Source organism: Thermobia domestica, chromosome 2, assembly GCF_964235325.1.
Source record: "Thermobia domestica chromosome 2, izTheDome1.hap1.1, whole genome shotgun sequence".
NCBI classification, from domain to species: domain Eukaryota; kingdom Metazoa; phylum Arthropoda; class Insecta; order Zygentoma; family Lepismatidae; genus Thermobia; species Thermobia domestica.
The window spans coordinates 382,001,852-382,026,504 of NC_137455.1; the positions used below are offsets into that span (position 1 = coordinate 382,001,852).

Consider the following 24,653-nt stretch of genomic DNA (forward strand, 5'->3'; position numbering starts at 1 on the left):
TCGCCCTTTGTTTTCAAGATACAAGATTGAAATTTTGTACAGTTATTATGTACGTAACAACGTAGTTTTAGGGAAAAAGTCAAGTCCCAGTGTCAACCCAGGCCAGGGCCAGAGGGGAACGTGTTTTGGCGGGATTTTCAGAAAAAATATCAGGGCTTTTCCTGAATTTTCCGGTTCATGTGCATGATACGGACATGTGAGTAGTACCGTTGGAAAGGGCTCGTTATAGTGAAGAAAATAGCATTTGAACCATGACTCTAGGTTAAATAGTAATGACGCAATACATTTTTGAATATTTTTATGTATATTTTTCTATATGTGTATAAAACCATAAAAAATTGGTCACTTTCAGACTTTGAAAAAATTCTACCGACCTCAGTTTTCAAGATGCAAGATTGAAATTTTGCACACAACATTCAGATCTCTTCGTGAATCTAAGGCCCGGGCCAGAGGGGCGTAAATGTTTTGTTTTTTTTTTTCGAAAAAATCTCCCGGTTTTTTCGATGTTCACATTTCTAGTGTATAATACAGACAAATGAGTAGTACCTTGGAAAGGATGCTCTTTCCTGAAGAAAATGAGGTATGAACCATGATCCTACTACAAATAGTAAGGAAGCAGTGGATGTTTGAGTGAAAGTCTAAAATTTACCTCAAAAAGTGGAAATCCTAAAATGGTTAAAAACAAGAATTTTAGAAATGATCAAAAAATGGGTCAAAATATTATATTCTTGGCCAAGAATATTACGAATGATCAAAAAATGCATCAAAAGATTGTGATCTTGGCCAATAATTAGTTTGTGGATCAGGGTCCACAAAATTTTTGAACGGCCCCTAAATCGAGTTTTTGTATTTTTTATTGAATAAGCACATCATACTGAGTTAGATGGTAGTTTAGGTTTGGCTATATTATATGTAGTTCTCCAGATATAAGGCCTACAAGAAAATGTTTGCCTGAAACATGTTTGATTTTTGATCTAAAAAATATACTAACAGATTAGCATTAGTATTTCATAGAGATAACTAAAACTGAAACTAACTCAATTTCAATAGATATTAATAGATAGATATTATTTGATGTCACATAGTAAGAGGAAAAAATGTCTAAAATAGTGCCTAAATGGTCACACATACGTCATTCTACTAACACAAGTAAGCTTGAGTTTGATAATTAATTTTATAATAATAATTATTATTATTATTGGAAAACTGGTTCACGAACCGTGGTCCAATATACTTTGCCAGTTGGGGTTCCTTATAGTGTGATATATTATCATGCAATTATTAATATGCAAACAGTCATTGAAACATTTAATATGGTCTTACATAAATAAATAAAATGATTCCTTTTTCCTCTTTGGCTGTGCTGAACACTCGTTACCTTAGTACATCCGATTTATCGATCTTTTAGAAATTGAATCAATTTCTTGAACAGTGTAAGATAATTATCTATGTGTGTGTTAATAATTTAATAAAAAGAATAGGCCTATTTAAATATAAACCTATTTAAGATTATGTTTTGTTTTTAACTGGTTCCTCTTTAAAACTTAAGCAAGAATATTCATTTAAAGTTATAAATAAATCAATAAATTAATAAACATAACATCAAGAAATCCCTACTTCAGTATATTTTGCTACATTAGGCCTACACTCCAGTAGATACGTACGTAAGATAACTAAAAGATTAATTACAAACTACAAATCATGTAACTATTGGCCTGAAATAGTATATTCACCTAAATATTACCAACTTTTTAAATTTTTACTAATATTAACTGTAGTTTGGGTCCGTCAACATTAGCATTGGTAAAAATTCAAACCCACAAGATATATATACTATTCTAGTCCACAAAAAGTATGCAGTGTGTGAACAATTCGTTTTTAAAGAGTAAATTTTTTTTTAAATATTATCAGATAGTAATATAATTTGTTATTGTATATTGAATCTTTCACTCACAAATGAATAATAACCACTATTTTGTATGCAAAATTGAAAAATTAAAGTATATTAACAAATTTTTAAAAAGTTGAATTCCAGATAAGGGAACTTAGATTAAGTTTTACAATAAAATCTCACTGGTATGTGTTGTCAAAATGATGTTTAGAGCACACAACATGTACATTTTGTGTCCTCGATTAGAAACAAATTTAGAATCTATTAGAATCAAATGTCCTTAGTAACAAATTACTATATATAGCTATAGATTATTAGAAATTATACATTATAAATCTACTTACAACAATTTCTTAGAGTGACAAGGATGCAACGAAGCGTGGATAATAGAATGCCGCCACCTACTCTTGTCAATAGCAGGGTTAGCAGGGGGAAGGATCATAAACAAAAAAGATAACCATCTATCGATTGTTTGCGTAATGCCATTACTTAAAATAGATACTTTCTGAGTAACCTATACCTTAACATATTAATTAATTCATTTCCGTTTTATTAAAAATATTTTTATATTTTCTGTTCCAGGTACATCAACAACAAGAAAATAGAACGAACGCCCTTGTCGCTCCGGGTGGTCGAGATTACGGCAGCCATTTCGTGAAGAGCTCTAAAATCCTATTCGCGCGCGACCTCTAACGGAAGAAATCATCCGAGGCTGGAGCTTCTTGCAGCCGTCACGAGATTACTCTTTGTGTCCGAACAAAAAAATATTTTCAGCTAACACAAACTTTTTTATTAATAAAAAATAATCGTTTATAATAATTTCAGTTTGCAATACTTAACTGAAAAACAATAGTAATTTAAAATATTATTGTATTTTGTTCTTTTAGATATAGTGATAAAATTCACTTCCGAAAATTATTATTTTTCTTATATAAAATATTAATTCTAGCTTTCTATGGTAATATGATATTCTAGCTCACTCTACTTTTGTAAATAGTCCTATCACTATCTTGATGTTTAATAGAACAATAATTCCTAAGAAAAACAGAGTATTCTTGTTTGTAGAAGGCAAACTTAGAACTTGATATTATTGAATGGTATTTTTAATATAATTAAAACAAAAAAAATATATTAAAGCATCTTACTGTACATGCATACTATAGAATAAGTTGATAAATTCTTCGCAGACAGAAACCATAACTTTCTATGAATAGCATGATAATAACAAAAATAATAAATGAATGAATAATACGTACTCCCGATTCACTTTCTGCTACATTTATAAACTGCAAAATAACTTACATGATTTGAGATTATACTTGAAGCCTAGTATTTTGTGTTGAAATTTGTCCTCTATATTTGCTCTATTATGACGTCTATTCTATATAGAAAATTTTCATAACTGAAATTAATACGTAATTACTAAAAATTTTGATGTAAATTAAGATAATAATTTCAAAATTCCAAATATATATATTAATAAGTTTTTGGTTGATAAGATATACTGACTCAGTTGTACAGCATATGCTTATGGTGTGAAGGATGTCTGGATTGATCCCAAAACTTGTAGGTTTGTGACGGAGAAATGATGTTTCTTTCGGGCTTTTCTTCCCACTATTTCTTTCGTAATTATTCATTTCAAATTATTTTCTGCCTCCTATAGTTTCTATAGAATATATATATATATATTCCTGCGCATAATTTGGATTTGGGGGCAGCAGAATTTTTTGGTTAACATTCATACTTTCTCCCTATAGCTATTTTCTTCATTTTTTGCTTATTCAGGTTAGATTAGTAGTTACCTTCACTTAGTAATTATATTTCCGTAATATCAACTCATTTCCCCTCTAAACATTCTGTTTATATATATATATCTGAGTTTGAACCTCCAAATCCAAGATTATTCCTATTTCTGAAACTATCAACAGAAAAGTAATACAAATCATATCGGAATATAAGTGACTGTAACTTGTTTTGAACTACGTTTAATTATTAATTTGATGTAAGTTAATTAAGTTCAATGTTCCTTTTAAAAACGTCTTTTTTTTTCCTAAAGAGAAGTTCGAACAGGTTGAGTGGATAGCTATTAAGATAAGATAGTCAATAATTGCGTACAGTGGCGGATTTAGCCACGGACCAGGGGGACTAGGCCTCCAGTTATTCAGCGACAAAACAATTTAAGCTATTATTTATATATTTTTCAAAGTTTATAGTAAACTCATGATATACCTATCATAGTCTGTGTTCTGGCTGGCCACTCAGTTTTAATATTCTAGATCTGCCACTAATTGCATACTAAAGAAACAACAAAACTTCGGAAAAGTTCTTATAGAATTTGATGTCTATAAAGAAGAGTGAAATCCTTAACACTTTTGTAGGTCTCTAGCTAAGGATACGCTTATGTAGTGTAATAGTAATCTGTATATTTTATTATTCTTTGTTCAATAAATTTTTTAATTATTATTTTACAGATGTTAAAAATCATGAAAGCGTAGTAGGACTAAGAAATTGGTGACAAATTTTGCAAATATTATCTTTACTTCTCATAGGATAAAATGGTGAAATAGATTTAGGTCTAACGTTTTATTACTTTTTTTTATTTATTAATCTAGCTCTATCCTCGGCTAACATTACAACTTATTTTTGTTTGATGTTCTATTGCTTCTATGTTTATTTTTATTATTCTATCTATTACTTCTCTCCACTGTCCTTTCATTTCGTCTCCATTATTTATCAGATTAATCAGTGACAAATGTAACGGACAAGAATGAATTAAAAAAAACAAAAAAAAAAACGTAAACACCGAAGTAAACAGTAAGGTAGCCCTAGCCATGAGACGAGAAATAAAGTTTTCCTATTCTTCTCTTGTAAATTTTTGTAGAATTCTTGTCTCGTCTTGATTTTTGAGAATTATTCATCTTTTTCTCTTGCTTCTAGGTACGTTTTTTTTTTTTTTTGCCCTTGATCTTGTTTTTTAAAATTTATGTATAAAATTTGTCATGATTTTTTCTTAATATCATCTAGATGTTACTAGAGGGGATCCGCGTCAAAAGAGGTCCAAGAAGAATGGGATATACAGGGGCGTAGATAAGGGCCCCGCAGACTCCGCATTGAGGGGCGGCCCCAAGCCATCACGGGGCCCCCAAATCGTGTTGTAGGACGTAGAGAAGGGGCCCCATTCCATTTGTCTGCGGGGTGGCCCCCAAGACCTTAGTTACGCCACTGGTGATACAACAACATTTAAACCATGTTTATTATTGAACTGACCGACTTGCGTATTTTTAAACGTTGATAAATGCTATTCCTTATGTTCGTGCAATCACTTTTTTATGTAACACTAAAACAATGTTTAAGATCTAAGTTTTAAGTGAACTAGTGATGTCCATGAGACTCGAGAACTGTCTCGTCTCGTCCCCAATGTCTACTCGAAAAGGAGTTGTCACGTTTCTTGTCTCGTCTCTGATTTGAAAATTAATTTCTCGTCTCGTTGGAATATACTAGCAGAGACACAAACTGAGTAATTAATCCAGGAATTATTGTTGTGATGAGTTTAAAGTTAAAAGATTAAAGTAGGCCCGGATCGCATGTACTGACACCCCTCACATAGAAATAACACTTAAGAAATATAATGTTTAAACAGTTACAAAATTTAAGAGGGGGGTTGCGGACCTGATGGACGCCATCCCTGTCCACTTATAGGCCTATATACAAATATAGGTAGATGTGATCTTCTTGAAAGAAACAATGGATATACAACATGCATAATTTAGTTACAATAAAAATAACTTAATAATCCTCCTTTTTCTATTTGCTTTTATACATATAGGCCTAATATCTGTTTAATAAGGAACAAAATTTACAGAATAAAAACCAAATATATGCATCTCGTAGAACCAAATTAGCTAAATTTTTATATTACAAAAAATAAATATTTAGTAGTAACCAATATAGGCCTACTTAATAAGTGTTTTCTTGGTAAGTAAAGACAGGATTTTTTAAAAATGACTTTTATGTCTAATAAAATTTTGAAACAACTCAAAATATGCACATTTTATCACTAAGGTTAGTCATTCGATATTTTGAATTAGAAACTCATTCAAAAAATTATTTGTATAAATATGAATATCAGCAAAAGATAGCTGTTAGCAAACTTTTTTAAGTATAAGCATCAAAACATTGTTTACTTTTAATAGAATTTAAATATTCTTAAGTTTTCAATAATCTGTGTTAATGATTATCAACAATTTAAAGACATAATTTTACTGTCTTTCAAAACGAATAGGGGAGCTATATAAGTTAGAACAGAGCTATCTATATTTGTACTTCAGAAAAACAGATGACAATTTTTCTTTTAAGAAATTTTTATTTTTTTGAAAAATAATTATGTTTGAAATACAAAAGTAAAATAGTTTGAAAGAAAAATCCAACATTAGATCATGTATTACAAATGATATCTTTTCAATTAATACATATATTATGCATGTACTATTCATGTAAGATTTAAATAAAATGTATCAGAAATCACCAAAACAATGGCTCTTTATGTTGTTACTATCAAATGTTAATTAAAACTGCATTATTATAAATTGATGAAGCGACGATTAATATTTTATTAACAATAGAGGGCGCTATAGTTCGACGCCATTCATTCAAATATTTTCCTGAAGATCTTATTTCAATGTAGGCCTATGTAATTACTTTTACATATTTAATTTTAATACTACTAAAGCAATTGAAAACCTAAAGGATAAAGATGCAAGTTATTTTGCAAGTTTTTTGTCTTTGTAATAAAATCTGTCAGTGTATTACAGTGTAATTTTCCAACGAGTGTGTCGTTTCATTTTAGAATTTAAAAATCATATTCATGTAATAATTAAATTAATAAATTTTCAGATAGACTGTAGCAGTCAACGCTTCCGGTGGCAATAACAATACTCAAACTTGTAGGCTTACTTTATTAACTTATATAGTCTATATAGTTTATAGAAACTTATAGGCTTACCATATTTTAATTTATATTATTACTATTAATAATCAGTCGAAAAAGTGTCTTATGAGTCAAAAAGTTTGAGAACCAAGCCATAATGAATAATTTATCTCGAAATAAAGATGATTAAACAAAAATTGATGTAAATATCACGCGTTTTTACTAAATTATCTAGGAAATATATACATATATACATAGACAATTCTTAGTTTTAAATTCTACCATATGTACAGTTACAAGATACAAAATATAAATTAGCATTCAACGGTACAATAATAATAATCCTTAAACAAATTATTAAACATTTGGAGTACAATGACACGAAAAACTATTCAATAAATATTTTATTTTTATAACATAAAAAAGAGATCATTTACCCAAAGTTATATCAAAATAGATTCAATTAGGAAAAAGAGAAATGAGATAAGTAGAGATATAAAATTCTATTTTTACTGGTTACTTGTAGTTTACAGTAAAAACAGTTTCACAAGCAGTTCGTTCTTTTTTTTCTTTTTTTGTTGAATGATATCTATATAATAATGTTGAAATTACTCGTTCTATCTAATTGGAAAATTTTAACTTGACACTGTTTTTAGAAATTAGTTCAGATTTATAACTATAACTATTACTAATTTATAACTATAACTATAATTTTATAATTATAATAGCTCCTTAATATTTATAATTTTTTAGCAAAATAAGTTAGTCTAGATTACAAGAAAGTCTACAATAGGAACTTATATGTACTAATGAAATTCCAAAACATTAGAGTTGTAAAATTTAGCAGAAAGGTCATTTATAAATTCGACTTGATTTGGTCCTCTATACCGTTATTTTCATTGTCAAGTATATATCGTAAATTTTACGCTCCTGTTATTGTTTACATTACCAGATAAGAAAGAATAATTGAATATATTTGGTGCAGGTTATTATAATATCAATTAATATTATGGATAAAGATCAATTATTTTTTATTAAGTATTAATTACTATATATTCTTAGTTTTAAACTAATGTTGTAATTTAACAATGATAATATGACAGCGTCTCTGCCATTTTTGAAAAATTACAATAACAACAGTTTCAGGCAAGGAGAAAAATAAAAAAAAATGTTAAAATAAAATAAGGAATAATAATTAATTGAACATAAAATAATTATGTACATAACTGTGGACGGAGTAAAATTTTAGTGAGACATTGCTTCGTTTTATTTTGTCGTAACCACCCCAACTTAAATGGCAATATTATTATTATTGTAATATTGTTGAGGCTGTTTGAAAACGTACTAAACAGTATTAAAGTAGAACCAAGTCCTGCGCTTTGGATTTTATCCAAAGCAAACATTAGCCTGGAATGACCCCTTCGTTGGTCTATTGGTTAACGCCCGAACCGTCGTTTTGCCGCATCGTGGATTCGATTCCCAGTAAAGAATCTTGATATGTTAGCGCACTCTGGTGATTCAGATTCTTCCTTTAGAGGCCCCATCATGGCGAAATTAAAATATCGCTAATTTTACAGTAATTATGTGATATCTTCAATTAGATAAAACATGATCGAAAAGTGGAACAAGACCTCGCTAAAAAATATTATTTTACATGAGACACCGTTATAACGACTCACTTATCTGTTTTCGATTTCCAGCCATTTAGAAAATCGGCATTTATTTTCGCGTCTATAAATGGCTGCAAACGGAAAATCTAGGTGACTCGTGATAACAGTATCTCATACAAAATCATATTGTCTAGCGCGCTCTTGTTTCATATTTCAATTTTTTTAAAATCTATTTGAAGATATCACATAATTACTGTAAAATTAGCGGGTATTTTAATTTCGCAGTGATTAGGTCTCTTAAGTTGTAAGTCCACGTCTCATGTGGTCTTAGTTCTGATTGATAAGCTCTAATCAACAATCAACAACCCAGCCTGGAACAAACTCAGAGCACGCACATAGGAGGACGTGCGTTACACACTTGGGCACGAAGTGACACAGTATAAAATTGTATTAAGTTGAAACTATACAGAATAATTTTCTGTACTTCTCCAAAGCTCTTTTTATTTATAGGCCTATCTTCCCAAGAAAATATGTAATTGCCTCTGCCTCAGCAAATAGACTTACAGTATAATTTCAGGACCAAAGATCTTCCCCCACTGTAGACTATAAGCATACAAAGAACATGCTGAGTACCGGTACGTATGCCACTTAAATTCATGTGAACGTTAAAAGCTAACGTACTTTACGTATATATATCACGTTTCTTAAAACTAAGTGTACTGTAACCCACACACCCAGAGCTTAATTTGCGGTTTTCTGTTTTAATTAAAAGGACTGTGCTAATCTTTTCATTAGGATAAATGTGCTTTTTAAGAAAAGCTAAAAACAAGTAGAGACTTCTTTTTCCTACCCTATTTAAGAAAATAGCTCACGAAAACATTCTCAAGGGATATTTAGAAACAATGCAATTAGTTTCAGACAAAATTTTCGTTGGTTAAGTGTATGATGCATCATCTGAATGTAAATTCCCTGTTCTATGTTTCATAGAGAACTACCCCGATAGAGAGCTCTAATTTTACGAGAAGTAATTTTAGCCGAAGTAAGGGTGAACTTTGTGTGTAGCAAAACTAAAGAAAGATTATTCTCTAATTAAATGCTCTGTGTTCTTATTTTTCACCAGTATACTAATAGTAGAATTTACTGTACTCATTATGTGTCATTTTTTTTAGTCTTTCTAACCGACTGTGAGTTTTGTTACAGAAATACAGGTGCATGCTAGTGAAGTAAGAAAATGAGAATTCTGGAATGTAAAATCATCATCCATTACTTGGGAGAACTTTAGTGCATGCAGTTCATTTATTTTCTAGTAAAATTACGGCATTCAGCGAAATGATTGGTAATTGTTTTACATTCAAATAAATCTTAACAATGTACTCGTTATTTGACATCAATGGATACATCATGCAAAGAAAGGGAGTATAGACTGCATGTAATTTTGCCATTTTAATACAACTCTGGAGAACTATACTTCTATATTACTAGACATTTCTATTCATACAGTTTTTCTTTTTAAAAAAGAAAGGTACTCAAGAATAAGTAGGAAAAAAATCCACACAACTTTCTTGTGAATATTTGAAAGCATGCGCAAGAATCTAGGTTTCTATTTTTATACGTATTTCTACTAGATGACCCTCTTTTCTCCCCCCCCCCCTTACCTTACTTCACTTTTCCTCATTTCTTTCGACCAATAGGAAAACGTTATTTAGAAAATGTTAGAGACGGCGGGAGGGGGGATGAACACTATGAGAAGGTTAGGGGGGAGGGATCAAGGGTTGATTCCTAGTGTCCGAGTTTCTTACTTTTTTTTTTTTTTTTTTTTTTTTTTTGCTTCTAAGGGTTGATACTTATAACTATGTAGTAACTTAGATTTTTTTGTATCAAAGCATGTAAGGACTTCTATATTACTTATATCAACTGTTTTACATAAATGGCTGGTTAAAAATGACTATGGGAGGAGTAGCCAGCTTTACTTCGAATATTTCTGTTCGATTAACTTCTTTCCTAATTTTCGGGGTGGGAGGAACTACTATATATGTGTATGTGTGCGTGTGTGTGTGTGTGTGAAGGAGCTAGGGTGGGGGCATTGTGTAGGAGAGGTAGATTAACTCACATGTGAAGCGAAAGAACTTGGATGCCTTCTAAAAAAACGAGTGGGAAGGGGGATTTAGTTAAGGTACAAGGGTTGCACAAGCTTAAATGGTAATGCAGATGGGTTGTAACACGATTGTGGGAAAAAATTCACCGTCTCAATTAAGACAAGTTACACATTGTCACGAAATTAATGAGATAACTTACTGGTGGTCACGTGATGTAATCTCCCTCCCCACTCCTCATGTCTCTTGATCTCATTCCTGGTCTAGCGGCGTGTGTGTCTGTATGTGTGTGCATGTGTAAGGATATACGTATATGTACGTATATATATATACATTCGTGTGGCACGAAAACCTAAGGAACTGGTTTGGGATCAGGCATTCCTCTCCTAGTCTTCAACGGGATTTCACTAGACGCAGACAGAACTAACAAGATTACCGTACAAATACCCTACAAGACCACAAACTACCTAAATACGTACAGACACGCTACTCTGATAAGTAACTTTATATAAACAAAATCCAATTTTATTTTGACACTTACCTACAAAGACAAGCCAAGCGCCGTTCTGCTCGCGGAGTGGCGAAAACTCATGGCAGCTTGTTTTCGTGTAACCAACGAACCCCGGAACTTCTTTGCAAATGCGTTGAAAGCTCCAACCGAAACAGAACTGTTATTTTTTTCCTACCCTGGTACCAAAGCCATTGGAGACGTGTTTTATATTCCTTGGAAGTGCAAAACAACATCACGGTACTACTATAAAGCTATGTATACATCTGGTGCGTAGACGGGAAACTGAATCGAACGGAGTTGTCGTCTACATGCCTACGTTCAGGTTTGAACATAATCCTAGGGAGCCCTGTAAAAGTTCCCCACCCATGTTCTGAACCCTTCACCACCCTCTCAACGTGTACTAGCTTGGTTTTACTACTAACCATGTAACTCCCCTCTCTTTTTTCTCGCTTTTTTGCTTTATACATATATATTTTTTTTACTTGCAGACCTATATTCCTCTCTCTCCGCTAGGTAGTTAATAAGCGTTACGTAGCTTTGAAAGTAAAGATGTAATGGATATCCAACCGTTCAGGCCAAACCTGCTTAATTCAAATTTCTCATTTATTATCGATAAAACTGTCAGACATCTCAGCCAAGTTCGCTTTAGCCTAGCGCAGGGAGATTACAGCGAGGCGAACGGGCGAGCAAAACAGAGACCCTTGCACAAAGCTTGATGTGCCGATTCCCACTACAACAATGGAACGCAGTCATGTGATGGTATTTCCACCAATCGGAGACAAGCGTCGGTTGCCTCAGCCGCCGCCTACAAGGTCTCCGCACTGCTGTGTGTCCGCGGCCATGATTGGTCGAACACGACAGCTGCATGTTATTTTCTGGGAAGGCATGTAAAACTCCGCCTTTTCGACTCCATCGATCATTATGGTGAGCAGGGCGAGTGAAGGCAGATTCCCAGAAGCCATCGAGACACCATGGAGTCAACGGCTTCACCTCTTTTCCCGTGTTTTTTCTTTTTCTTTTATTTTTTTCTTGTTCTCCCTCCCTACTCAAGACCTACGTTTACAATAAAATACCACCAACACTTCCCGCCAAAGCTCAGTTCAAGGCTGTACACACTGTCCTCATGACCCTATTAGAAAGCGTAAGTAAAAAAATCACAAGGAGACGGTCTGTCCTATTTTGTTTTTCTCACACAAGAATGCATACGTATTTTACGCTTTTGGAACCAGTGTAGAGAAACAAATTCCCATAACGATAGAAGTTATTATAGAAAGGAATGGAAATAATTTTATATGTAATTCTAAGACAAAAATTGTGCATGCACCTAAAAGTTTGTGTCGGTTTTGAGACTGGTTTATTATGCAGTTACAAGCAAGGGCGCCGATTTCTCTGTAAATTTGGGAAGGGGGCATTCGGATGCAGAAGGTATATATATGAGGATTTTTAAGACAAATTGCATTCAAATTATTGTATATTCATAAATACAATACGGGGGGCCACATGAGCTTTTGGGGGGCCCAGGCCCCATCGGACCCCAGAATCGGCGCCCTTGGTTACAAGCACCCCTTAAGATGACTATACAGAGTTTATGCCCCTACCAAACCAACGGATCATGCATAATCAGTATTAGTAGGTTTCCTTAAGAAAATTTCCCGTAACTGACTCCTTAAAGAAAATTTTCCCCTTTCTTACCGAATTTCCCCTAGAAATAAGTTTGTTAAGTGTCCAATTCCTATAACAGAAGTTATGTGAGAAGATTAATTTAGCTACATTTACTTCTATTTTTTAAAAAAAACTTTTTTCTTCCATTTTTTAACAAAAAAAATGCAAATACATCAGCCAACAATGTGTGTAAATTATGCTACTTTGTATACATACATACAAACTATTGCTATTGGTTTATTTCTGAAGAACCAAGAAAAATTTAAGCATTTACATTGGTCAATCTACCAGGGCGAGAATTTCCCTGGATTTTCACGTTTTATCGAAGAATTCCCGTTTTTTCCCTTTTTACTAAATTTAATCTACGAAATTTCCCTAGATTAGGAGAGACCTCCAACAACGAACACTGGTCATGATTGCAAAACCGGTGACTTATTAGAAGTGCCTGTCCAGATAGTCACTGGTAGCGCCTCAATCTATTCTGAAAAAATATTATGTATTGACAAATTAACCAATCGAAAATAGAACTTAACTTTATCAAAAATTTCAAATTATTGTTATTGTTAATCTTTATAATAACGAATCATATACCTTGTTATTCTAAGCCCGGTAAATGAACAAGATATGCCAGCAAATGTGATTATTATTTAATCAATATTTGTGTATAACGATTAGGTCTACTGATATTCAAGTTGTTGAAATGTTATTTTTCTTGAGGACTATGTATAATTTATCGTATAAATAGAATACTTTCCCATCTCAAAAACTTTGAAACAACCTAAAGAAAAACAATAATTAAAAACTATATATTGGTATCTACTGGTATTTCCTCCATTTGTCGAAAAACGTATTATTTTCTATGGGATTATAATCGTTTCTCAAAAAAAATTAACAATACATTTTGAAAAAAAAAGGGTGGGGAGCTAGTAAATACAGCAAAGGAAATTATTGCAGTAGAAATATGCTACTGGGAAACAATTGCCTATCTGGGGAGGCTAACAATAGATCAGGCCGGTAGCCAGCCCAAAAAAGGAATGGGGGGGGGGGGCGGTAGATGTTAGTGGGGCCCAATCCAACCATATTATAGTTCATCGTCATATTATAGTTCATTTGCAAGCCTACAGTGAAAATTTTAGGGTGTGCTGTGAAAATTTGGGGGGTCGGCCCACCCTAGACCTCCGTGGACACGGGCCTGCAATGGATTCCTGTCATAGTAACTGAGTTATTATTATTATTATTAGTATTATTATTATTATTATTATTATTATTATTATTATTATTATTATTATTATTATTATTATTATTATTATTATTATTATTAAACTAAATAGCATATGAAACAGCCATAAAGAGTCAATTCTTCCAAAATATGTATACACACAAATTCTGCAAGAAATTATCTGTTGACCTATCGTAAAGTAGGCTACTCTTTGATACTTTTGTTTCAGACCAACTGGTTTATTGCTCCCTCTCCATATTTTTTGCAACTATATACAGAAATTATTATGTACGGGACAACCGATAATATGTAAATATATTAACTTACAAATGTGATCTTAAAATAAGCGAAATATTTAACGTTTTTTTTTTCAATTAATTCTTCAATTGTCGACTAAAATCAGGGATTCGTGTCATTACTCAGTTCAAAATCTTTTGTAGTTCGAATTATGACAAGAAATATGAAGCTTACAATGTATAAAATGATAATCATGCCTGTTGTTGTGTATGGTTGCGAAAGATGGTCGCTTTTTAATCTGAGGGAAGAGCGTAGACTGGATTTGAGGACAAAATCCTGAGATGGATATTCGGAACCAAGAGGAACGGGAATGGGGAATGGCAGAAACGTCATAACGAGGAACTGCAAAATTTATACAGTTTACCAAACATTGTTAGGGTCGTCAAATCTAGGAGGCTTAGGTGGACAGGTCATGTAGCCACAATGGAAGAAAGTTGAAACGCTTTCAAAGTTTTAGCTGGAAGTCCAATCGGAAAACGACCATTAGCAGAACCTAGGCGCAGATGGGAGGACAATATTAAGATGGATCTCTCAGAAATAAGAATACAAAGTGGGAACTGGATTGAGTTGGCTAGAGATAGAAGTCAGTGGAGAGCTTTCGTGAACGCGGCATTGAACCTCCGGGTTCCATAGGCCATAGAGTTAGTTAGTTTTTTTTTTTTTTTTTTCAATTAGGCATAAAATATCTCCATTTCCTTGTGATCTTAGTCTCCATTTCTAAGAAAAAACAAAACTAAATCCGTCCCTAATTCTAAGAAAAACTGGCATGTTCCTAAATAGGAGAGAGATTGTCTGTTTTGCAATCTGGCTCAGACTCACCATTCTCAATAAACCTAGAGCTCAAGAATTACAATGAGACACACACTAGCTCAGGCTCGCCCTAGACTCAAGCTCGTGCTCGCTATTTACAATGAGGTCCGCGCTTACTAATCCCATTAAGGCTTGACCTCGCCTGGCTCGCGAATTTGAACATAAGACTTGAGCCTATCTGCTGAATAATTTTCTTATGTTTGGCGAATACAAAAAGACTTCATTCCCCTCACATTTTGTATTTGCCATATTTCTTTACCATGTTACATGCATTTCCATTTCTCAGGCCAGCAATGGACAAACTATGGCCCGCGAGCCAGATGCAGCAATCTGAAAGATGCTATCCAGCCTGTGACATAATTTCTAATCTAAGAAATGAGTAGAAAAATAGAGATATTTAGAAATAGTTGTCTTAGAAAAAGGCTGACAGATGAGGATTAAACTTCACTTCTCAGAATGAGTGCATCCCAGTTTGAACCAGATTATGAGATACTTCCATCATTAAAATGGGATTTCGTATTACAAGAATTTTCGAAAATGTATCATTCTTGTTTTTAATAAATTATTTTGGCCCACCTAAAGTTTTGTTATTTTTCCTTCGATCCTCTCTTGAAAAAGTTTGTCTACCACTGTGTTAGTTTAACATTAATAAACATTCTTTCTAGTCTATTACTATTTAAAACATAACTGTTCTGAGGTGACACCATTGCTAAGAAATTCATTACCAATTTTTGTAAGGTAATATGATATTTCATTTCCAGTGGCGTATTTAGGGTTTTGTTTCGGGGGACTATGCACAACATAGGAAAGCAGGAGGCAATTGCTCACCTGAGTTTGAGAATGAAATATATGCTAATTTATGCATAAATTGAAGTTTTAATTGCAAGAATTGTAAACTGGTGAACCTTATATGATATGATACTCAAAAATTTAGCAGTGACTCTAACCTTTTAGTCTATTCATAGAAGAGAAAGGAAGCATCCTCTTGGCCTACCTAATTTCCCTTGCTACTTATTCCCACTCTTGATTTTCTTTAATTCAAACATTTACCTTCTTTACAACTAAACGATGTAAATATTCCTTTGCTAGAATAACTAAAGTCCCATTATGTTGAAAACCTTGTGGACCACCAGTTTCGTTTATCAGCTCCTCTTAGTTTTGGTGTTACTGAAGGCGGCCGATTTGAATCACAACTAACAACGGTCGAAAGTATGATAGGAGAAACGAAAGAAAGTAATAACTAAGAAAAAGAAACAGAAGACTAGAATGGACGAAAGAAAGAAAAAAAGAACGTAGTTCTTACACGGAATGAAATTTGACAAATACAGTATTATTTCTGAACAAAGATAATAAGAAAATGGAAAGTCAATGAAATTCTTAGAAATGGTAAGAAGGATAAATGTTGTACGTGGAATGCGAAAAACTAACAAATTTATTTCGGGGGAGGGACCTTGAGCATTACGCCCCCTAAATACGCCACTGTTCATTTCTAAACAGTGAATAATATTAGCAATGCCACCTTATTAACTGCAAAGAAAGACATATAAGTTACGTAAATCAATAATCTAAGCGAATGCATATTGAAGGATTATAGGAAATATGAGAATGTGAGAAAATCCCGAGAAAACTTACCTACTTCATACACTATGTAGGTATGTAGTCTTATAAGTTGGCCACATCCTAAACTTGGACCTTTTTCCTGTAGACCCAAGAGTAGGAAACTAATAATAACATACTGAAACCACTTTAATATCGTTTGTTCCATAGTAACGTGACCTACTTAGTCAGTTGGTCTAGCACAGAACTTGTTAAAAAATTCATTATTTAGTTTTACACGGTGATGTGATAATTCATTTCTAAACAATGAAAAATATTAGAAATGACACTTCATTAACTCGTAAACGAAACATAGAATAAGCAATCCAAGTGAATGATTATGGAAGAATTGTTGGCAACATGAGAATATGGGGAAAACCTCAAGAAAACTTGGTAAGTTAACCAATGTTTATTTCACTATTTACTAAAGATAGTCAGACCTAAATCTATGTAACAAGGCACACAGACACATACTTCAAAGTATTTCAGGGAACAGAAAAAAAGTAGATGTGTTTTTCTCGGATACATTGCTCCTAAGTGAACTGTGTATATGAGGTCTCAGCTTCGATTTCCAGTGGGAAAAAAATGAAATGAAATCTTTGAGTTTTACGTCCCACGTTTATGCCGGCTAGGCTAAAGAAGATGATGACAATGAGAAATGAATGAAATGGTAGAATGAAGAAATTGGAAGGAAACGGGAGAACCCCGAGGAAACCCACGCACACGGTGTTTGTCCACCACAAAGTACACTTGGCGGAGGCTCGGTTGGAACCCGGGACCCCAAGTACCAGAGGTGAACGCTCTACCACTGAGCCACCGCGGCCCCTCCAGTGGAAAAGCGTCCAACGAGCTAATTGGTTCAGATCCCATCTGAAACTATACCATATAACTGGTAAACATGTTACATGCAAAGCAATTAATCATTTAATCTAAATGGGCTGCAACAGTGATTATTTCAGGGGCTGTCAAGGACTTAGAATTTTCCAGGAGCTAAAAAATTCTTTCCTGGAACCATATCTACATTCATACTCAATGTGGATTACCAGCTTGTTTGGTTCCACTAATTGATGTCCTCCAATTTCCGAATATAGAAATAAAGTACCGGTATTGCTTCTACCTACTCACCTAAAAAAAAGAAAAGAAAAATCCTCAATCTCCACCAGAGGTAAAAGTGGATCTGAAATGATAGGAGTACGGTAGGTAGCGGCATGACATCACGCCGTTCCCCTGCCTATCTTTGCCGATTGTAATTTTTTAGGAACTGGAGAGACGCCGTATATATAGTTTGGAGGTGGGAGGACGGCGTTCCCCCACGTTCCCCCTCACTTTTACCCCCCTGATCTCCACAGTATAAATTTTAGATACATTGTAAAAATTCAATCATTTTTATAATACGAGAAAATTCAATCATTTTTATAATACGTACTTGAGAGGGGGAGCTCATTGATCTGATTTTGTCATTACATGACTATTTCCTATTATATTAAAATATTACATATGCAACTGGTGACAAATCAGATTTTGAAAAAACAAAGTTTTAGAACCAATATTCAAAAATAATATTGATAAATTGTAATTTCACACTAAAAACACGCAAGCAATTTAAAGCGTTGGCGTAAGAAACACAAAACTAGCACTCACAAAAATGACTGTAGCCCAGCATAAAAGACAGCCTGTCTCTGCTAACGTGGCAAAAACATGGCTTTTCGAATTTTTACTTTCCTACAGAGACATAAATGGCTGCCACAAAATTAACTCAATTTTTTTGTTATCTTGCCTCTAATTAAATCAGGGTTTAATAGACTATTCTTCTTTCCGGTCCGGAATTAAAAAAAGGAAAGAAAAAAAAACATGGACACCTGCACATATTCAGAACTAAAGATTTTTTTTGTTTCTTTTCCCTCCTAACTTGTATTGATCAGTTTCACAGCTGTGCTTGTGACTACCAACTATGGATTCTCCCATTAAAACGAACTTTTAATGTACTCGATCACCACTAGAGGCGCTGAGTGCTCCCTACCATCAACAGAAAAAAAAAAAACAGATATTTTTCGTTTCGTTAGGGGACTCGTGGTGGCGTAACAAGGAAACGTAACACGCTTTTAAATTAAGTGACGTTAACAATTATGGCGACTGCATATCAGAAATATTTTTAGGCGTGATTATCTATATTACGTGATGGATTATGTAACACAGGATTGATAAGAATTCTAGCGTTGTTCCCTTTTCATTCAGTATATTTCTAATGTAAATACCTTAGTTCAACTATTTCTAACTTTAGAACTCACTGATGCTACATTCAATTCCTAAATTTCCGGACCTCTCTAAATGGTTCGCTACCGAGAGAAGTAACTCACGTGGTCGAGCATTGTCTTTGCACTCGGGAGGTCGTGAGTTCGATTCCCTCTTCCGACTATCCTGACTAGAGTTTCCCAGAGATTTCCTCACTCCTACCAGGCAAATGTCGGGATGATACCTACTAAAAAGGCCCTGGCCGATACCTTCCCAAATCTTTTCCATTGTTATTATTGTTGTCAGATATCCAGTATAAAGTGACCTCTGAGGTGTATCTGGTGATTGTTAAATAAATAAATAAAAATAAAAATAACTCTTTAGATAAAACCTTTGCTAAATCGCTTTCTCTCTCCCCCAGCTATACAGAAACTTTAATCAAAAAGCACATAAATAAATAAATAAATAATGAGTTATTATTAAAATTTTCCTTACATTTGGTTCTATCTTTTATGTAATTCACACAGCTCCTGAATGAAATATAACGTCACTTTTCAACACCAAGAAGACCACGTATAATTTCGAGCAGGCGAGCAGCCAGAAATTTTTGTTTATGGGTTCGAGTTTTGAGGGTGGGCTGATTCAATACTACAAACCACTACGTCTATGTAGTATTGAACGGGTATTATTCTGCACCCGAAAATACGAAAAGTAATTGTAAAATATTTCCACTTATATTTTCAAAAAAAAAAAAAAAAAAAAAAAGATAGAAGTGGATTGTTTTTATAAGAGAGAGAGAGAGAAAAAATGAAATGAAATCTTTAAGTTTTACGTCCCACGGTTAGGCTAAAGGAGACGGTGTTGATGAGAGATGAGTAAAATGGGGGAATGAAGGAAGTGGGAGGAAACGGGAGAACTCCAAGAAAACCCACGAGCACGGTATTTGTCCACCACAAAGTTCACAAGGCGCGAGCTGGGATCGAACCATGCACCCCAAGCATCAGAGGTGAACGCTCTGCCACTGAGCCACCGCGCCCCCATTATAAGAGAAAGAGTACAGATGAAGTGTAAGATCAAATTTTCATGGTATGTCAATTACTTCCCTGTTGAACAAGGATAGTTTTATTGAGAAAGCATACAAATGTATGTTGAGTTAGAAGTTTTTTTGGGGATGGGGGTCTGGAACCGATTGAACCCCAGTGGGTGCGCCCCTGCTTTCGAGCAAACTAAACGCCATTTTCATAATTAAAAAAAAAAACTAAGTCTAAAGTTTGATGTGCAATAATAATGGGTCTAATCATTAGCTAAAGTGAAATGATCTCTTTTACGAAGAGATGTTGATGTATGTGAAAGCACGGTGGCTCAGTGGTAGAATGATCATCTCTAATGTGAGGGGGGCAATGGTTTGATTTCAAATATAGGAAGTTTATAGTGGACAGCATCGTGTTTGTGAATTTTCTAGGGAATCTCCTGTTTTCTTCCACATTATCATTCTACCAATTCTTTCATAATCATACTTTCATTGGTAATTTTTCTCCTTTGGCCTAAAGAGCATAAGTGTGGAACGTTAAACGAGAAATTTAATTTTCATTTTAGCTTAAAATTCTAATCACCACTAGGGAACTAAACTTTTCTAATTTTGGTGCTTAGTTCGTTTTTGTATGACACAGTAGATATTTAGTTTGTTTTCTGTATGACACAGTAGATATTTAGTTCGTTTTTGTATGACACAGTAGATATTTAGTTCGTTTTTGTATGACACAGTAGATATATAGTTCGTTTTTGTATGACAATATATATTTAGTTCTTTATTGTGACAATAGATTTTCAGTTCGTTTTTGTATGAAACAGTAGATATTTAGTTCGTTTTTTCTATGATACTGTAGATATTTAGTTCGTTTTTGTATGACACAGTAGATATTTAGTTCGTTTTTGTATGACAAAGTAGATATTTAGTTTGTTTTGTATGACACAGTAGATATGGGATGGATCTTGCTATATATAAGAAACAGTGATATTCAAACCACTCTTATATTTATATTCAAGGCGACTACCGGGATTTGAACTAAGGACCCACTTGTACTACTTGGTCCTATAGAGGGACGTTTACATTCCATTTTGCAATACATACTAACACAGCCTATCACAGTAATATTTTAATGCTCTATAGTTGAACTCCTAAACAGTATACCAGTATTTACTAACCAAGTCGCAGATATACATGGTATAAGTCACCATTAGTGTTGATATCGTCTCTTGAAATACATGTGCTAGTCTTAGATATAAACACGAGAAACGATTAGACTGCAATATGAATTCTTGTATAAGCTGGATACAATCAATTCACCAAGGGTGGCCACTGGGATACTTATTTTTTCCTGGTTCAAATCTAAAAATTTTCCTATTGATATACTCGTCCCCCGAAATAGAAAGATACTCTTAAGCTTCTGCAAGGATTCTGACTTTCAAAACCCTCTCTGGACAACGAACTTTCAAGAAATATTTTTTCTTACATAAATTATACGAGGAAGGAACCACACTAAGGTTTCAAAGCCGATATTTCTGGAGTTTCGACAAGGAGTTTCTGGGTTGCCGACAAGTTACCAGTGTATTTATTGGAGCCCAGCATTGCAACAATCCGCAAGAATGATTTTGTCTCGGTGGAGAAAAATATTATGGATCAACTTCACTATAACCATTATACCAGCAACAAAAATTTCTTCGAGTGGAGAAGTGGTTTTCGGAAACCATCCTGACGTTGATTATGATCCAGTCACTTTCATGACCGTTAAAGATTGTTGTAACAGATCTGTGTTTCATCAGAAGTGGCAATCCGATGCAAGAAAACTTCCTGGTAATTTCTGGTAATTCAGAGAACCATACCTTGAGACAATTCATTCTTAACGGTGTCATCTCACATATCAACCATATTTTCTACATCCAACTTTTCATTTTACTGATTGCTCAGAGCCGCCGAACGACGGTATTATTCTGTATGCCTAACCCGTCTGCAACTTCACGAACAGTTTTCAGAGGGTCTTCTTGCACGATGATCCTGAGCTCATCAGAATACCATGGGTTGAAGAAGATTTCATGGAGAGTTTACACCGTCCGCGAGACATGGGCTTGCATTGCTGTGCAACATGAAATACTATGTTTGTCGACTACTACTGGATGGTTTTCGATAAATTTCCAATGCATTTCCTAGAGCCCAGAATTGTAACAGCCTGCAATAATAGTTTCACCTCGGTGGAGAAGAAGCTGATGGATTAATCTGTTTGTCGGTGGCTGGAGGCTTATTTCTCAATGTTGTGTCACCGTCTGAAATTTCATAAACTAACGACGTTTGGTGCGTTCATTCATCACTCCTGACTGAAATGCATGAACTCTTAATGTTTTTCTGGTGTTAGATGTGCAGAATGACACAGGTTGAAATTGTAAAGGAAAATAATTCGCAAGTGTGTGTTCTTCACAGTGCATTTACACTTGATTCTTTTCAACAACACACTGTAACCTGACTAGGCACCCTAGCCTGTTTTCTGAACTTGCACAGAGTTTGAGACCTCGTACATACGTGACCTCGGTTGGACAGAGAGTAGCTTAACATCAAATGTAAAATTAGATATTTCAGTCTAATTTTACCACCAACCAAATACTGTTTCAAATATTTTCCTCCACGCACTCTACAATTTCAACGACGCACTTTGCGTCATGGCTGAGCCGTTGTGAGAACCAGTGGGTAGCCAACTGAAGTATCACACTACAGTAAACCATACTAAATTAACGACCTCTGTAATTGCATATATACAGAAACATAAAATGTATTGTCATTAAACCAAAAGTTTCCCACATGTTCAAGTTGAACACTTTCCGAGGGAATTCAACAATGATCAAGTCAGACTCGTTCCACCTTATTGAGGAATCTTGTACAACAAAAATACGCATTTTTTGAAAACTGATTGCTCACCTATCTGTAAAAGCCTGATTCGAATTGAACTAGAAAATTTTAGTACTACTTTAATTTAAAAAATCTCATTCGACCAAAGAAAATATCAATGTTGCTTAGTTTAATTCCGTTTACAATATGTTCAGAGAGCTTCGAAATGTGGTGTTAGAGGAAGATAAGATGGACGGAGAGAATAACAAACGAAAATGTTTTAAAACGAATAGGAGAGAAGAGGATGCTTTTAGCCATCATCCTTCGAAGGAAGGCCTATTGGATCGGACACATCTTGTGAAGAAATTCTCTTCTTCATACCTCCATAGAGGGATAAATGGAAGGAAAAAGAGAAATAGGAAGAAGAAGAACATAGCTGATCGATGATTTGAATACTAGAAGAAATTATTGGGGGTTAAAAGAGAAAGCTGAAGATCGAGAAACGTGAAAACGTTAAGGAAAAAACTCATTAGCCTCAGAACCTGAGAACAAGTAGAATACTTAATAATAATAATAATAATAATAATAATAATAATAATAATAATAATAATAATAATAATAATAATAATAATAATAATAATAATAATAATACAGACTTTACAGAGACAGATGACCAAGTTTTCTTTTTTTGGTTGAGACTGTACAGTAACCTCCATATGCACTTTACTGTAATTGTCACTAGAAGCATTATAATGAAATATATTGAAAGGATATGAATTCTTGCATTCCCAAGTGTATCCCAAAATCTTTTCAGAAAGAAGAAACGGACATCAGAATCTTATTTATTATGTCTTGTACTTGTGTGTGTGTGTGTCTCGTCAGAAAAAATCCTTTCACAAGTAAATGCGTCTGCCTCAATGTTTCTCCCTGACAGACTGATACCAACGGCGAAGAAAGGTTGACCCACCGTGTACAACGACTACATTGAATTCCTCAGCGTCTTCCAATAAACATTTCTACCAGAAGTCCAAACAATGAAGATAAATGGTTTTAAACACTTCAGATGAGACTGGGAGGATACGTGTCTTAGAAGGAATACGGGTGTTGGAGCGGGGAGAGGAATCTTGAACCCTTTCAACATCTTTTAACTGGAGATGATAAGAAAAGCGAACCCTTTATCTAAATGTGATTGGTTCATCTAAAGGAAACACACGTTTCAAGAATTGATATTCCTTCTGTAGTACTGTACTGGTGACGGGTTTTAAATTCTGAAAATCAACGCACAATTTCTTAAAATAATAATAATAATAATAATAATAATAATAATAATAATAATAATAATAATAATAATAATAATAATAATAATAATAATAATAATAATAATAAACTAGGACTTGTTACGGTCGACTCTAGCTGGAATATGAAATAAAATATTTCACTTTAATGTCAGACGATTTTGCCTTTTAGGCTAAGGTAGACAATGATTAAGGAAGGGAATGATGATGATAGAATTGGTGGAATGAGAAAGTGGGAGGAAACGAGAGAACCCCGAGAAAACCCACGGACACGATGTTGTCCACCACACACATACTTTGCCGAGGATAGCTGGAATATGTATACTTAGCTCACAGAACTATTATTTTCTGAATTTATTTCGCTAATTCTTAATTTAAGTAGCTTTTAAATTGCGTGTAACTAGTTTGGGATCACGCGTATCGAACGCATTTCCGGTTGGTTTCGTGGCTAGCGCGAGCCTTTTGATCATGGGGTCTACGGTTCGATTCCTGGTGGGAGAGCATTGAACATATTACAGTGGTTCCATTTTAGACTTCAGCTCCACGTCTCATCTGTATATACTCAAAGTTAAAGGGAAACTAAACTCTACCCAACTAGTATGTGAGGCTGGTCATTTCTACTACATAGATGTA

The 24,653-nt window shown here is 34.0% G+C and overlaps 1 long non-coding RNA gene across 3 annotated transcripts in view; it reads right to left on the reverse strand.

The window, feature by feature from the left end:
• LOC145678875 (uncharacterized) overlaps positions 1–24,653 on the reverse strand; it is a 747,802-nt gene that overhangs the window by 579,690 nt on the left and 143,459 nt on the right. The window contains exon 1 of one of the 3 annotated variants that reach the window (XR_014130473.1): positions 11,063–12,133. The exons of the other annotated variants lie outside the window; for them this stretch is intronic. This is a non-coding gene — a long non-coding RNA (uncharacterized LOC145678875). Of the gene's footprint in view, positions 1–11,062; positions 12,134–24,653 lie in introns of those variants that run through there. 3 annotated transcript variants of the gene reach the window in all.